Source organism: Salmo trutta, chromosome 23 (assembly GCF_901001165.1).
Source record: "Salmo trutta chromosome 23, fSalTru1.1, whole genome shotgun sequence".
Taxonomy (NCBI): domain Eukaryota; kingdom Metazoa; phylum Chordata; class Actinopteri; order Salmoniformes; family Salmonidae; genus Salmo; species Salmo trutta.
Genome location: NC_042979.1, coordinates 32,319,672 through 32,335,186, shown reverse-complemented (window position 1 = coordinate 32,335,186; position 15,515 = coordinate 32,319,672).

Here is a 15,515-nt window from a genome sequence, read left to right as displayed (position 1 = left end):
CAACTTTGGAAGTATGCTTGGGGTCATTGTCCATTTGGAAGACCTATTTGCGACCAAGCTTTAACATCCTGACTGATGTCTTGAGATGTTGCTTCAATATATCCACATAATCACGATAACAACACCCACCCGTAGCATGCGCTCCAGCAGGTATATCTCACTGGTCATCCCCAAAGCCAACACCTCCTTTGGCCACCTTTCCTTCAAGTTCTCTGCTGCCAATGACTGGAACGAATTGCAAAAATCGCTGAAGCTGGAGACTTATATTTCCCTCAATAACTTTAAAACATCAGCTATCTGAGCAGCTAACTGATCGCTGCAGCTGTACATAGCCCATCTGTAAATAGCCAATCTACCTACCTCATCCCCATACTGTTTTTATTTACTTTTCTGCTCTTTTGCACACCAGTATTTCAACTTGCACATCACCATCTGCTCATCTATCACTCCAGTGTTAATTTGCTAAATTGTAATTACTACGCTACTATGGCCTAATAATTGCCTTCCCTCAGGCCATTTGCACACACTGTATATAGGCTTTCTTTTTTTTCTATTGTGTTATTGACTGTACGCTTGTTTATTCCATGTGTAACTCTGTGTTGTTGTTTGTGTCGCACTGCTTTGCTTTATCTTGGCCAGGTCGCAGTTGTACTTGAGAACTTGTTCTCAACTAGCTTACCTGGTTAAATAAAGGTGAAATAAAAAAAATATAATCATAATTTTCCTTCCTCATGTTGCTATCTATTTTGTGAAGTGCACCAGTCCCTCCTGCAGCAAAGCACCCCCACAACATGATGCTGCCACCCCCGTGCTTCACGGTTGGGATGGTGTTCTTTGGCTTGCAAGCCACCCCCTTTTTCCTCCAAACATAACGGTGATCATTATGGCCAAACAGTTCTATTTTTTGTTTCATCAGACCAGAGGACATTTCTCCAAAAAGTATGATCTTTGTCCCCATGTGCAGTTGCAAACCATAGTCTGGCTTTTTTATGGCGGTTTTGGAGCAGTGGCTTCTTCCTTGCTGAGCGGCCTTTCAGAGTATGTCGATATAGGACATGTTTTACTGTGGATATAGATACTTTTGTACCTGTTTCCTCCAGCATCTTCACAAGGTCCTTTGCTGTTGTTCTGGGATTGATTTGCACCTTTCGCACCAAAGTACGTTCATCTCTAGGAGACAGAATGCATCTCCTTCCTGAGCGGTATGATGGCTGCGTGGTCCCATGGGGTTTATACTTGTGTACTATTGTTTGTACAGATGAACGTTGTTCCTTCAGGCATTTGGAAATTGCTCCCAAGGATGAACCAGACTTGTGGAGGTCTACAAATTTTTTTCTGAGGTCTTGGCTGATTTCTTTAGATTTTCCCATGATGTCAAGCAAAGAGGCACTGAGTTTGAAGGTAGTCCTTGAAATACATCCACAGATACACCTCCAATTGACTCAAATGATGTCAATTAGCCTATCAGAAGCTTCTAAAGCCATGACATTTTCTGGAATTTTCCAAGCTGTTTCAAGGCACAGTCAACTTAGTGTTGACTGTGTTGACTTCTGACCCACTGGAATTGTGAATAAGTGAAATAATCTATCTGTAAACAATTGTTGGAAAAATTACTTCTGTCATGCACAAAGTATATGTCCTAACCGACTTGCCAAAACTATAGTTTGTTTAATAAGAAATTTGTGGAGTGGTTGAAAAACGAGTTTTAATGACTCCAACCTAATTGTATGTAAACTTTCGACTTCAACTGTATGTTATTTACTATTCATGTCTATTTGGCACAAAATAATCTGAAACAAAACCAAAACAAACAGAAATGGCATCAAACAAGTTTGTAGAGTCACAAGCTTGATGTAATCATTGCATGCTATGAATATGGGACCAAATACAAGAGAATTTGTCCCAATACTTTTGGTCCCCTAAAATGGGAGGACTATATACAAAAAATGCTATTATTTCTAAACAGTTCACCTGATATGGATGAAAATACCCTCAAATTAAAGCTGACAGTCTGCACTTTAACCTCATAGTCATTGTTTCAAATCCCAAGTGTCACTGTACCAATAATTTTGGAGATCATTGTATTCCTGCTAGCGTTCCTACTTCTTTTAAAAACATGTTTCTGTTACATGGCCGTATCTTTGTTTATATAGACTACCAGTCCAAGGTTTGGACACACATACCCAGTTCAAGGTTTTTCTTTATGTTTACTATTTTCTACATTGTAGAATAATATTAAAGACATCTAAACTATGAAATAACACATATGGAATCATGTAGTAACCCAAAAAGTGTTAACAAATTCTTCAAAATAGCCACCCTTTGCACACGCTTGGCATTCTCTCAAGCAGCTTGATGAGGTAGTCACCTGGAATGCACTTCAATTAACAGGTGTGCCTTGTTAAAAGTTAATTTGTAGAATTTCTTTCCTTCTTAATGTATTTGTCATGACAATGTAGGGGTGGGTATACAGAATATAGTCCTATTTGGCAAAAGACCAAGTCCAATTTATGGAAGGATAGATCAAATAAGCAAAGACATGAAGGTCATTCGATGTGGAACATTACAAGAACTTTTCAAGTTTCTTCAAGTGCAGTCACAAAAACCATCAAGCGCAATGGTGAACTGGCTCTCATGAGGACTGCCACAGGAAAGGAAGACCCAGAGTTACCTCTGCAGCAGAGGATAAGTTCATTAGAGATAACTGCACTTCGGATTGCAGACACATCTCAACATCAACTGTTCAGAGGAGACTGCGTGAATCAGGCCGTCATGGTTGTCTTGCTGCAAAGAAAATACTAATAAAGGACACCAATAAGAAGAAGAGACTTGCTTGGGCCAAGAAACACGAGCAATGGACATTACACCTGTGGAAATCTGTCCTTTGGTCTGATGAGTCCAAATTCAAGACTTTTGGTTCCAACCACCATGCCTTTATGAGACACAGAGTAGGTGAATGGTGGTTCCCACCATGAAGCATGGAGGAGGTATGATGGTGTGGGGGTGCTTTGCTGGTGACACTGTCAGTGATTTATTTAGAAGTCAAGGCACACTTAACCAGCATGGCTACCACAGCATTCTGCAGCGATATGCCATCCCATCTGGTTTGCGCTTAGAGGGACTATCATTTGTTTTTCAACAGGACAATGACCCATAACACACCTCCAGGCTGTGTAAGGGCTATTTGACCAAGATGGCGCCGACAGAGATGGTCGCCTCACTTCGAGTCCTTGGGAAACTATGCAGTATTTTGTTTTTTATGTATTATTTCTTACATTGTTAGCCCAGAAAACCTCAAGTGTTATTACATACATCCGGGAAGAACTATTGGATATAAAAGCGATGTCAACTTACCAGCATTACGACCAGGAATACAACTTTCCTTTGTTTGGACCACCACCCAGGATATTGGATCTAATCCCAGAGGCCGACCCAAAACAACGTCGCCGCAGAAGACGTAGACGGAGCGGCCTCCTTATCAGACTTCAAAGGCGTGCACACCACCCACCGCTTTCGAGGATATTACTCGTCAATGTCCTTTCTCTAGACAACAAGGCGGATAAAATTGGGGCAAGGGTTACCTTCCAGAGAGACATCAGAGACTGTAACATTCTCTGTTTCACGGAAACATGGCTCTCTCAGGATATGTTATCGGAGTCGGTACAGCCACCGGGTTTCTTCATGCGTTGCGCTGACAGAAATAAGCATCTCTCTGCGAAGAATAAGGGCAGGGGTGTATGCTTCATGATCAATGACTCGCGGAAGTTAGAGTAGCAGTGGTCCTGTGTATTGCCCGTGTGAATGCTGCAATCGATAAGTTGATAGAATTTAGGTGGCCTTGTTCTCAAATTTTCTTGGCTAAAATCCCCAGCTACAATAAATGCAGCCTCAGGATATTTGGTTTCAGGTTTACATAGAGTCCAGTGATGTTCCTTGAGGGCCGTCGTGGAATCTGCTTGAAGGTGGAGATAATATGGTTGGCATTTGATTGTAAGGAATTCTAGGTCAGATGAACAGCAGGACTTGAGTAATTATATGTTGTTATGATTACACCATGAGTCTGCCTGAGCAGAGATGAGATGATGACTTTAAGGATTTAAAAATGATAAAGTCATAAAATAAAAACAAAGTAATATACACAACTGAAATATTGTATTTTTTAGTAATGACTATTTTATAGTAATTTCCTATTTTTCAATTGATGTCTACCCAATGTAGACCTGACAGAGACAATGGAATATTTTTACACGACTGTGGTAGACCTGATCACAGATGACAATGAGACAGTTTATAGGGAGAAGGTCAGTGGACTGGCAGTGTGGTGCCAGGACAACAACCTCTCCCTCAGCATCAGCAAGACAAAGTAGCTGATCGTGGACTACAGGAAACGGAGGGCCGAGCACGCCCCCATTCACATTGACAGGGCTGTAGTGGAGCGGGTCGAGAGCTTCAAGTTCCTCGCTGTTCACATCACTAAGGAATTAACATGGTCCACACACACAATCGTGAAGAAGGCATGACAAAGCCTTTTCCCCCAGGAGACTTATCATGGGCCCTCAGATCCTCAAAAAGTTCTACAGCTGCACCATTGAGTGCATCTTGACTGGCTGCATCACCACTTGGTATGGCAACTGCTTGGCTTCTGACCAAATTGCCCAGTCCATCACTAGGGCTGAGCTCCCTGCCAACCAGGACTACTATACCAGGCGGTGTCAGGGGAAGGCCCTAAAATGTTTCTAAGACTCCAGCTACCCGAGGAATAGACTGTTCTCTCTGCTACCGCACGACAAGCAGTACTGCATCGGTACCAGAAGTATGGAAGCAACAGGACTCCAAACAGCTTCTACCCCCAAGCCATGAGACTGCTAAATAGTTAACCAAATAGCTATCTGCATTGACCCTTTTTGCACTAACTCTTTTTACTCATCACATACGCTGCTGTTACTGTTTTATTATCTATCCTGTTAACAGTCACTTTACCCCTACCTATATGTACATTTCTACCTCGTACCCCTGCACATGGACTCGGTACTGGTACCTTGTGTATATAGCCAAGTTATCCTTACACACTGTGTATTTATTCCTCACGTTATTATTTTTCTCTGCATTGTTGAGAAGGGAATGTCAGTGAGCATTTCACTGTTAGTCTACACTTGTTGTTTACGAAGAATGTGACAAATAACATTTGATTTGAATTCCAAACAAGTTCAAGTGTTGAATTGATGGAAGAAATGGGTGACAAGTCACTATTTACAAATATGTTTTCACAAAATAAAAAGGAATGATACCTACTTCATCAGAGTAGTTACTACTAAAAATGAAGAAGAGAGAATCAACTTACATCGATAATCAAAAGTCTTTCAAGGACTTTACTTTCCCGTTTCCCCTGAAAGGTGAATAACAGGAACTTAAGAATGAAAATTGCTTCAAAATGTGTTATTAATTTTCAGGCTTACATAGAATTTTGTCCTATTCAGACTATTTTATCCTATTCAGGTTTACACAGTATTTTATCCTATTCAGGCATACACACTATTTTATCCTATTCAGGCGTATCTGACATCTCACTCTCTCACATTTGTTACAGTTTCATCAACTTGCGGTGAACACTGAGCTGTGTTTTATGGATTCATTAATTTCAGTGCTTGAAGGAATGCAGAAATATAAAAAGTAAATAGTGTACAAATCTGTTCTTCTCTGCCTACTCCCTTCCATCTTTGAAGAGACGGAGAATAGAGGGTCTTTATGGTTTTACATCCGCTTCAAAGACTTGGCAGGGAAGATCGCCCCACTCAAACTGTCACAATGAAACATGCACACTCACAAACCTTAAACACATCCAAACAAAAACAGAAATACACACTTATACAGCTAAAAACCACATAGAGATTCATTCACAGACAATACGCCAAAACATACACATCAACGTACCCACAGGCATGCACAAGCATGCACACACACACGCACACACACACACACACACACACACACACACACACACACACACACACACACACACACACACACACACACACACACACACACACACAAGCGTGTACACATTTACAGACGCACACATACACAAATGGAAAATTGAGTATAGACAGGGATTTTTTACTTTGGCTTAGTGGCCCTTGGGGTTCCCCTAATACAAGTCATCTATCTACCAGAGAAGGGACAAATCTGAACAGTCTGAGGACAGTCATTACAGGAAAGGTGTGAGTGTCCTTCAACAACCAATAAGATGCTTTCTGGAGGCGGGTCAGACCAGCTCAGAGAAACTGAGGTCAGCGCCTTTGTCACATGACCTGGGTGACACCAACGGGACCAACCGGTGTGGAGAATCGAGAGGGGGATTACTGTGGAAAGCTCCCTGGGGATTGAAACAATTTCTCAGACTTTCCCAGGCTAGGATTGGGGCGTTCTGAAGCATTTTCTTATTTTATAGTCTAACAGCATTTCTTCACTAATTCAATCTTCCGTGTTCGATCACTCAAGTCACGTTTGTCTTGGATCTGCATAATGTAGGCCCTGGAAACCTAATCAGGGGACCTTCATACATGTCAGATAACATTCCATTCCATGGTTTTTATGTTGTGCTGTGATGATAGAGATACTGTAACACAACTCATTCACTTCGAAGAACTATATACAAATTGAAAACACCAATAAATAGAATATCACTTAAAAACCATGAGGAAATGTTCGCTATAACAGCTCCCAAATGCTTTGGATCGCACCCTAACTAAATGGACACAGTTCAAACTAACTCACAGCATGTTTAAGAACTCTTGTGACATCTTTAAAACATCCCTAATTATTGGATTATCTTCTAATTCTGCATCAGGGAATACACAAACATCCTTTGAGCGGAAGAATACTGCAATAGTCAAGTAGGATGCCGTGCTTTGTGAGTGATTGGGAGTGTGGTCTGGTTGGTTCTACACCACTGTGTTGCAATGACTCATGTGGCCTTGGCTTGGACCATTCCATCCCTCTCTTTCAAGCTAAGCCGGTTTGATTCTTTTAAACCCATTTCAAAGTTTAATGGAGAGTTAGTGTCTGCTAGTCATCAGGAATAGAATAGCCCCCAAAGTATTTCAACTGTAACTGTAGATTACGACACATTATGGTTGATTTTTATATCGAAAGCTTCCGTCACTGATGAGAATATTATAATAAGACCTTGTAAGAAGGCTCTAATTACATTGGCTGGTCATTCATAAATTAGTAATTGCCATTCTACTGTAGCTTGTTCATAAATAGTAATGTTGAGAAGATGTTGTGTTGTAATGGATGTACACTATTTGACATTATAATATACCATTTAGCAGACACTTTTCTTCAAATTGACTTACAGTCACGCATGCAATTTTCTTTATGTATGGGTGGTCCCGGGAATTGAATCCACTATTTATTTATTATATGTTATTTAACCAGGCAAGTCAGTGAAGAACAAATTCTTATTTACAATGACGGCCTAGGAACAATGGCTTAACAGCCTTGTTCAGGGGCCGGATGACAGATTTTTACCTTGTCTGCTCAGGGATTCGATCAGTTACTGGCCCAACACTCTAACCACTTGGCTACCTGCCGCCCCACTATGTTGGTGTTGCAAGTGCCATGCTCTACCAACTGAGCTACAGAGGGCCACCATGAATCACTTAGCTAACACTTGACACTGTGTTCATTGATTTCCTCCCTAGCCATTATCTTCAGTGACAGGATGTCTTACATGAGAAAAAGAGGAAGAGGACAGGTCACTGAGCGTGTTGGAGAGGAAGTTGTCATAATGTACTGCATTTTCCTTCACATATTGTAATAATTCTCATTATTTAGTCATAGCCTTCTCTGCGTGTGATGCTTTTGGTTATGCCTCTATGCCAATTTACCTTCACATCCACCCTAAAATACCAATAATCTTAAATAAATAAACTTGGCCGAATAGCATATTAGTATGTTTGTTTTATTTGTTTTTTACCAACGCACTGTCAACATCCTGACCAAGGCTGGAACAAACATCTAAATATTGTCCCTCTTGCAGCTGTTTTTTGTTAAAAACAAAATGGAACTTTATTTGATTCAAACAGAGTGTACCATACTTGCACAGTGACTAACATCCTTTGAGCATAAAGTTCACACAGTGTTATAGGCCTACGGGTTGAAACGGAGAGTGAAGACAATGAAGCAGATGATTATTTCCAATAACCTGTGTTCCCGTTAGATATCAGCTATATGTTATATTGAGGAAAACAACGTTCCATTAAATTCAAACGCACCACAGAGAACTGCGTTTTACAAATCACACCCTTGTTTCCACTCAGAAAGACAGATGTCTTTGTAAGAGAGAGGGTGCTTTGTGTTCTTCTGTTTACAGTAAAACACCATGCAAAGCATAAAACACCTGTTATGTGTATAAATAAACAAATAAATACAGTACACATTCAGTAGTGACATACAGGATATCATATGGAAACACTGTCATACAGTACAGGAAAGGTTGCAACACTCTATAAAAGTATTTGTGCTTTATGTGGTAAAACCCAGCTTATGGGTAGCATCCCAACTGACACCCTATTCACTATGGGCCCTGGTCAAAGTAATATAAAGGGAATAGGGTGCCATTTGGGACACAAGTCAAGATGTTTACCACCCCAGTGAACTTCCTCTTGACACTGAGTGCTGCTGCGGTTCGCTCTTTGACATTATAGATATATAGCATCCAGAAACACACATCTATATTTTGTATTTTATCACAGTATGGAATAGCTTCTATTTTGACGGTTGCTATGCTAATTGTGCTTAAAATAAAAAGTTTCTCATAAAAAAAGGCAGTTCGATTTTCAGACGAATAGTGATTCAGAGGGGGATGTCCCATCTATCTATTGTATATCTACAATTGAGACTCAGACTGAACCAGAATGCTGCTGGAAACTGTGTGGCCCCCGTCTTTAGTCTAAACCACACAGGTTTCGATTCCGTTTTGGGAAGTACATTCAGTGGTTCATCTAGAGCATTTTGTCAGGTTTTTCAAAAGTGTAATACATTAAATGGCTTGTTTTATTCACCTCAACTGCGTAGTCATACGTCAATAAAACAAATCTTATTTACAATGACGTTACAATGATGTTTTACCACAGATACCAAAACTGGACATATTTGTAGGACATCGATGATAATGGTTGCTTACCATTCACACTGTAAATAGGTTTGTGTATGCTCTTTGAGACAACACAAATAATCAACTGAACTGTGACGAATTCCTCGAAACTTAAAGATGATATTTAGCATTATGTTCATTGTTTGGTTCATTGCCTACCAATGGACAGATTATCTTAGTGCTAAAGATCACTTTTACATTTTTGGGAAACTCACATATGACACTTTTACATCAGATGACATATCCTGTCAAGTCAGACTAGGTAGGGTCAGAATGACTAATAATTGGGTGCAAAGTTTGCACTTGCTTTTTCCAGAGGAAATTAAACAGATTACTAAAGGGTCACAAAAAGGATAAGAGAAGGATTATGTAAGGTAAAGTTTGAATGAAAACAGTGTAATGTTCAAGGTTTATTTTTGGTTATTTTATCCCCACTGGCAAACAACTATGCAATCTTTGAAACTGAAACCTGGCCCTCAATGTGTGTTCAACAGTCACTATTTAAATATAGAGACACAGGTCTTATGATCTTGTTTTTCTCGCTTTGTCATGATATTGAGAAATTTGCACTCAACATTCCCCACTAATCCTTAGAAAAACCATTCCATTGTTGCCACACATACAGTAAACACAATGTTTTGTGAAACATATGTAAACTGTGCTCTTTCCGTAATCTTTATACAGCATCCTATACCACAATATGAGCTTGAACATCCTACCAAAAAGTATCCATTTTATGAACAGTTGTCTTAGATGTTCCTCAATGATCAAAATCTACAGTGCTGAACTAAGGTTGACATTGTGACTCGGAAAAGGCAAACGACAACCATTATAATGAAACCTCTCTACTCTAACCCTTGGATGGAAATGCTTTGAATATGGGAACTTCTAAATCATTTATAATGGCACCCTTACTCATTGCTCATAATAGTGAATCATGTAAGAGGTATCTAATGTTGCTGAGTAGGCATGCTGTGTAGAATGAGGAAATTAGCTGCTATCTGTACGATACATTTACTATGTAGCTAAAGAGATAGACGATGGTGCTGCAGGACAGTTAAGGTTAATGCTGCTCACAATAATAACTCTAATGGGAATTCTACATCTACTGTGTGTGTGTGTGTGTGTGTGTGTGTGTGTGTGTGTGTGTGTGTGTGTGTGTGTGTGTGTGTGTGTGTGTGTGGTGTGTGTGTGTGTGGATCCCAAGGTCAGTCCACTAATTCAAATCAAATCAAATTGTATTGGTCACATACACATTAACAGATGTTATTGCTGGTGTAGCTAAAGGCTTGTGCTTCTAGCTCCGACAGTGCAGTAATATCTAACAAATTACACAACATATACCCAATACACATAAATATAAGTAGGAATGAATTAAGACTATATACATATAGATGAACGATGTCCGAGCGGAACGGACTAAGATACAGTAGAATAGTATAGAAAACAGTACATACATATGATATGAGTAATGCAAGATATGTAAACATTAAGTGGCTAAGATACAGAAGAATAGTATAGAATACAGTATATACATATGAGATTTGTAATGCAAGATATGTAAACATTATTAAGTGATTAAGATACCGTAGAATGGTACAGAATACAGTATATACATATGAGATGAGTAATGCCAGATTGGTAAACATTATTAAAGTGACTAGTGTTCAATTCCTTAAAGTGGCCAGTGATTTCTAGTCTTTGCCTATAGGCAGCAGCCTCTAATGTGCTAGTGATGGCTATTTAATAGTCTAATGGCCTTGAGATAGAAGCTGTTTTTCAGTCTCTCGGTCCCAGCTTTGATGCACCTGTACTGACCTCGCCTTCTGGATGATAGTGGGGTGATTTCCCCTATCATTTTTCAAGATAGAAACCTCAGTAACAGTTGAACATTTAATTTGGGAGGTATGTCATGTGTCAATTCTGGAAATCAGACACGTGACATATATTTAGGCATGCCTCTCCATTTTTGTATTATTAAATTATGCAAACTCCAAACATATTGCAGTGCATGTAGGGATAGCACTTCGCTCTGAAGCCTGCAGTGTTGCTGGCTCTGTCGAAGTGGGTACCGGAGGGTGTAATTACCCCTACTACACCCTCAATAATTTTCACTCCAGCCCCTCCATCAGCCACAATGGATTCTACACCTGTCTCGGGCCCATCGGTCCCCACCGCCCATTGATCCTCGGTAGGTCTGCGAGACCACTTGAGGCGAAAGAGCGGCCGCACCTCCTACTGCCAAATTCTCTAAAACAACATTGGAGGTCGCTTATGGTAGAGAAATTAACATATAATTCTCTGGAATCAGCTCCGGTAGACATTCCTGCAGTCAGCATGCCAATTGCATGCACCCTCAAAACTTGAGACATGTGTGGCAGCATTGTGTTGTGACAAAACTGCACATTTAAGAGTGGCCTTTTATTGCCCACCCACAATGTGCATCTGTGGAATGATCATGCTGTTTAATCAGTTTCTTGATATGCCACACCTATCAGGTGGATGGATTATCTTGGCAAATGAGAAATGCTCACTAACAGGGATGTAAACAATTTCGTGCACAACATTTTAGAGAAATAAGCTTTTTGTGCGAATGGAACATTTTGGGGCTCTTTTATTTCAACTCATAAAACATGGGACCAGCACTTTGCATGTTGCGTTTATATTTTTGTTCAGTGTACATTGTCCCAGGAGCGTTGGAAGTCATAATGTAAGTAACCTAATTTATGTCCCTCTAAGTCCCCTGAATGCTTCTGTCGATCCTATAGCTATTGTATGACTGTTAGCACTGAGGCGGTGTGCCTTAGTAGGGAGTTCGCTGTGTGCCGCTCACCCTGCACTATCAGCTCAAACATAAATATCATTGTCATGTCTACTTTTGAGGCACTCAGTAAAATAATCAAAACAAGCAAGCATCCCAGAAGTGCTAAAAGTAGCCCACATTAACAAATTTAGCCTAAGAAACAACGTTCATGAAATCGAACTTGCTTGTAACAGATGACATTCATATACTGACTATCTCTGAAACTCACTTAGATAATACCTTTGATGATATAATGGTAGCAATACATGGTTATAACATCTACAGAAAAGACAGAAATGCCAATAGGGGTGGTGTTGCAGTGTATATTCAGAGTCATATTCCAGTAAAGCTTAGAAAGGATCTCATGTCAAATACTGTTGAAGTAACATGGCTACAGGTTAATCTGCCTCACCTAAAGCCCATTCTTATGGGAAGCTGCAATAGACCACCAAGTGCTAAAAGCCAGTATCTGGATAATATGTTTGAAATGCTTGATAATGTATGTGATATCAACAGAGAGGTACATTTTCTGGGTGAATATTGACTGGCTTTCATCAAGCTACCCACTCAAGAAAAAGCTTCAAACCCTAACCAGTGCCTGCAACCTGTTTCAGATTATCAGTAAACCTACCAGGGTATTTACAAACAGCACAGGAATGAAATCATCCACATCTATTGATCACATCTTTACTAATGCTGCAGAAGAAACTATACATATGAAACAAAGATAAATGATAAAAAGAATAATAGTAAAAACCTTTGGAGCACCTTACATTAAATTTTGGGCAAAAAGGTCAACTCAGCTGCATCATTCATTGAATCAGATGGCTCATTCATCACAAAACCCACTGATATTGCTAACTACTTTAATGATTTTTTAAATTGACAAGATTAGCAAACTTAGGCATGACATGCCAGCAACAAACACCGAACCTACACATCCAAGTATAACTGACCAAATTATGAAAGACAAGCATTGTAATTTTGAATTCCGTAGTGATTGTGGAAGAGGAGAAAAACTTATTGTTGTCTATCAACAATGACATGCCACCTGGGTCTGACAACTTGGATGGGAAATACTGAGGATGATAGCGGACGATATTGACACTTCTTTTTGCCATCTCTTCAATCTAAGTTTAAAAAAAGTTGTGTGCCCTCAGGCCTGGAGGAAGCAAAAGTCATTCCGCTACCCAAGAATAGTAAAGCACCCTTTACTTGCTCAAATAGCCGACCAATCAGCCTGTTACCAACCCTTAGTAAACTTTTGGAAAAAATTATACTTGACCAGATACAAAGTTATTTTACAGTAAATACATTAACAACAGATGTTCCAGATGCTTATAGGGAAGGGCATTCAACATGCTCTGCACTTACACAAATGACTGTTGATTGGCTGAGAGAAATTTATAATAAAAAGATTGTGGGAGCTGTTTTGTTAGACTTTTGATCTTTTGATCATAGCATGGTGCTGGAAAATATTATAGCTTTACACTACCTGCTGTGGATTGAGAGTCTAACAGAACACAGAGGGTGTTCCTTAATGGTAGCCTCTCCAACATAATCCAGGTAGAATCAGGCATTCCCCAGGGCAGCTGTCTAGGCCCCTTTCTTTTTTACATCTTTACTAATGACCTGCCACTGGTTCTGAGTAAAGCCTGTGTGTCTATGTATGCTGATGACTTAACACTATACACGTCAGCTATTACAGCAAGTGAAATCACTGCAACACTGGGCCTCCCGAGTGGTGCAGCAGTGTAAGGCACTGCATCGCAGTGCTTGAGGCATCACTACAGACCCAGGTTCAAACCCAGGTTCAAACCCAGGTTGTGTCACAAATGGTCGTAACCGGGAGACCCATAGAGTGGTGAACAATTGGGCTAGCATTGTCCGGGTTAGCTCTAGCAATTCCTTGTGGCGGGCCGAGCGCCTGCAGCCTGACTTCGATTGTCAGTTGAACAGTGTTTCCTCTGACACATTGGTGTTAAGGGTTGCAGTTTGGCAGGTCATGTTTTGGGAGGACGCATGACTCGACCTTCGCCTCTCCTGAGCCCATTGGGGAATTGCAGCAATGAGACAAGCTCGCAATTGGATATCACAAAATTGGGAAAAAAAAGAGGGTACAATTTTTTATTTTAAAATCACTGCAACAGAGAGCTGCAGTCAGTTTCAGAATGGGTAGCAAGAAATAAGTTAGTCCTAAATATTTCAAAAACTAAAAGCATTGTATTTCAAATCAAATTTAAATCAAATCAAATGTATTTATATAGCCCTTCGTACATCAGCTGATATCTCAAAGTGCTGTACAGAAACCCAGCCTAAAACCCCAAACAGCATTTGGGACAAATTATTCACTAAACCCTAAACCTCAACTAAATCTTGTAATAAATAATGTGGAAATTGAGCAAGTTGAGGAGACTAAACTGCTTGGAGTAACCCTGGATTGTAAACTGTTATGGTCAAAACATAACGATGTAACAGTAGCTAAGATGGGTAGAACTCTGTCCATAATAATGCGCTACTCTGCCTTCTTAACAACAATATCAACAAGGCAGGTCCTACAGGCCCTAGTTTTGTCACACCTGGACTACTGCCCAGTCAGGTGCCACAAAGAGGGACGGCTGGCCCTTAAATGTACACGTAGAGCTAACATTATATGCATGTCGATCTCTCATGGCTCAAAGTAGAGAAGTATTGACATGTTGAATGCACTAAGCTGTCTGTTTAAACTACTAGCACACAGTTTGGAATCCTATGCATACCCCACAAGATATGTCACCAGAGGTCTCTTCACAGTCTCCAAGTCCAGAACAGAGTATGGGAGGCGCACAGTACTACATAGAGCCATGGCTACATGGAACTCTATTCCACATCAAGTAACTCACGCAAGCAATAAATCCGATTTTTTTTTTAAAGATAAAAATACGCCTTATGGAACAGGGAGGACTGTGAAGAGTCACACACACAGGTACAAACACACACATACAAACACACATAACATACAAACTATACACATGTACACTTGGATTTTGTGTAGTAGTAGAGTAGTGGCTGGAGGGGACACACTTAATGTATTATGAAATCTGTTGTGAAATCTCTTTTAATGTTTATAAATTGTATTATAATGTGTATTACTGACTTAATTTTTGCTGGACCACAGGAACAGTTCCTGCTGCTTTGGGAGCAGCTAATGGCGATCCATAATAAATAAAAATACAAATATTCCCTCTGCTTTTGGACACTTGTACAAATGGCGGAGGCGCTCGTGAACGCGCAAATGGAGGGGCGAAGCGAAGGGGGTGATTTGGGATAAAGCTTCTCTCTCCCTCTCCCCCTTCACTCCGCTTTAACGTGTCAGACGGAGACCTATTAACAAAACCAACAGAGTGAGTATCTGAACGTTTACAGGATTATAGAATTCCCGTTTCAGTCTGTGTTGCAAATAATTAGCCGTATAAAAAATGGTGTACATTTGAAGCAGATTTCCGGGTGTTCTGCTCTCTGGTGCTGATAGAGCAAGTGATGAGCAGGTGATAGAACGGGGCTGTGGCTAAC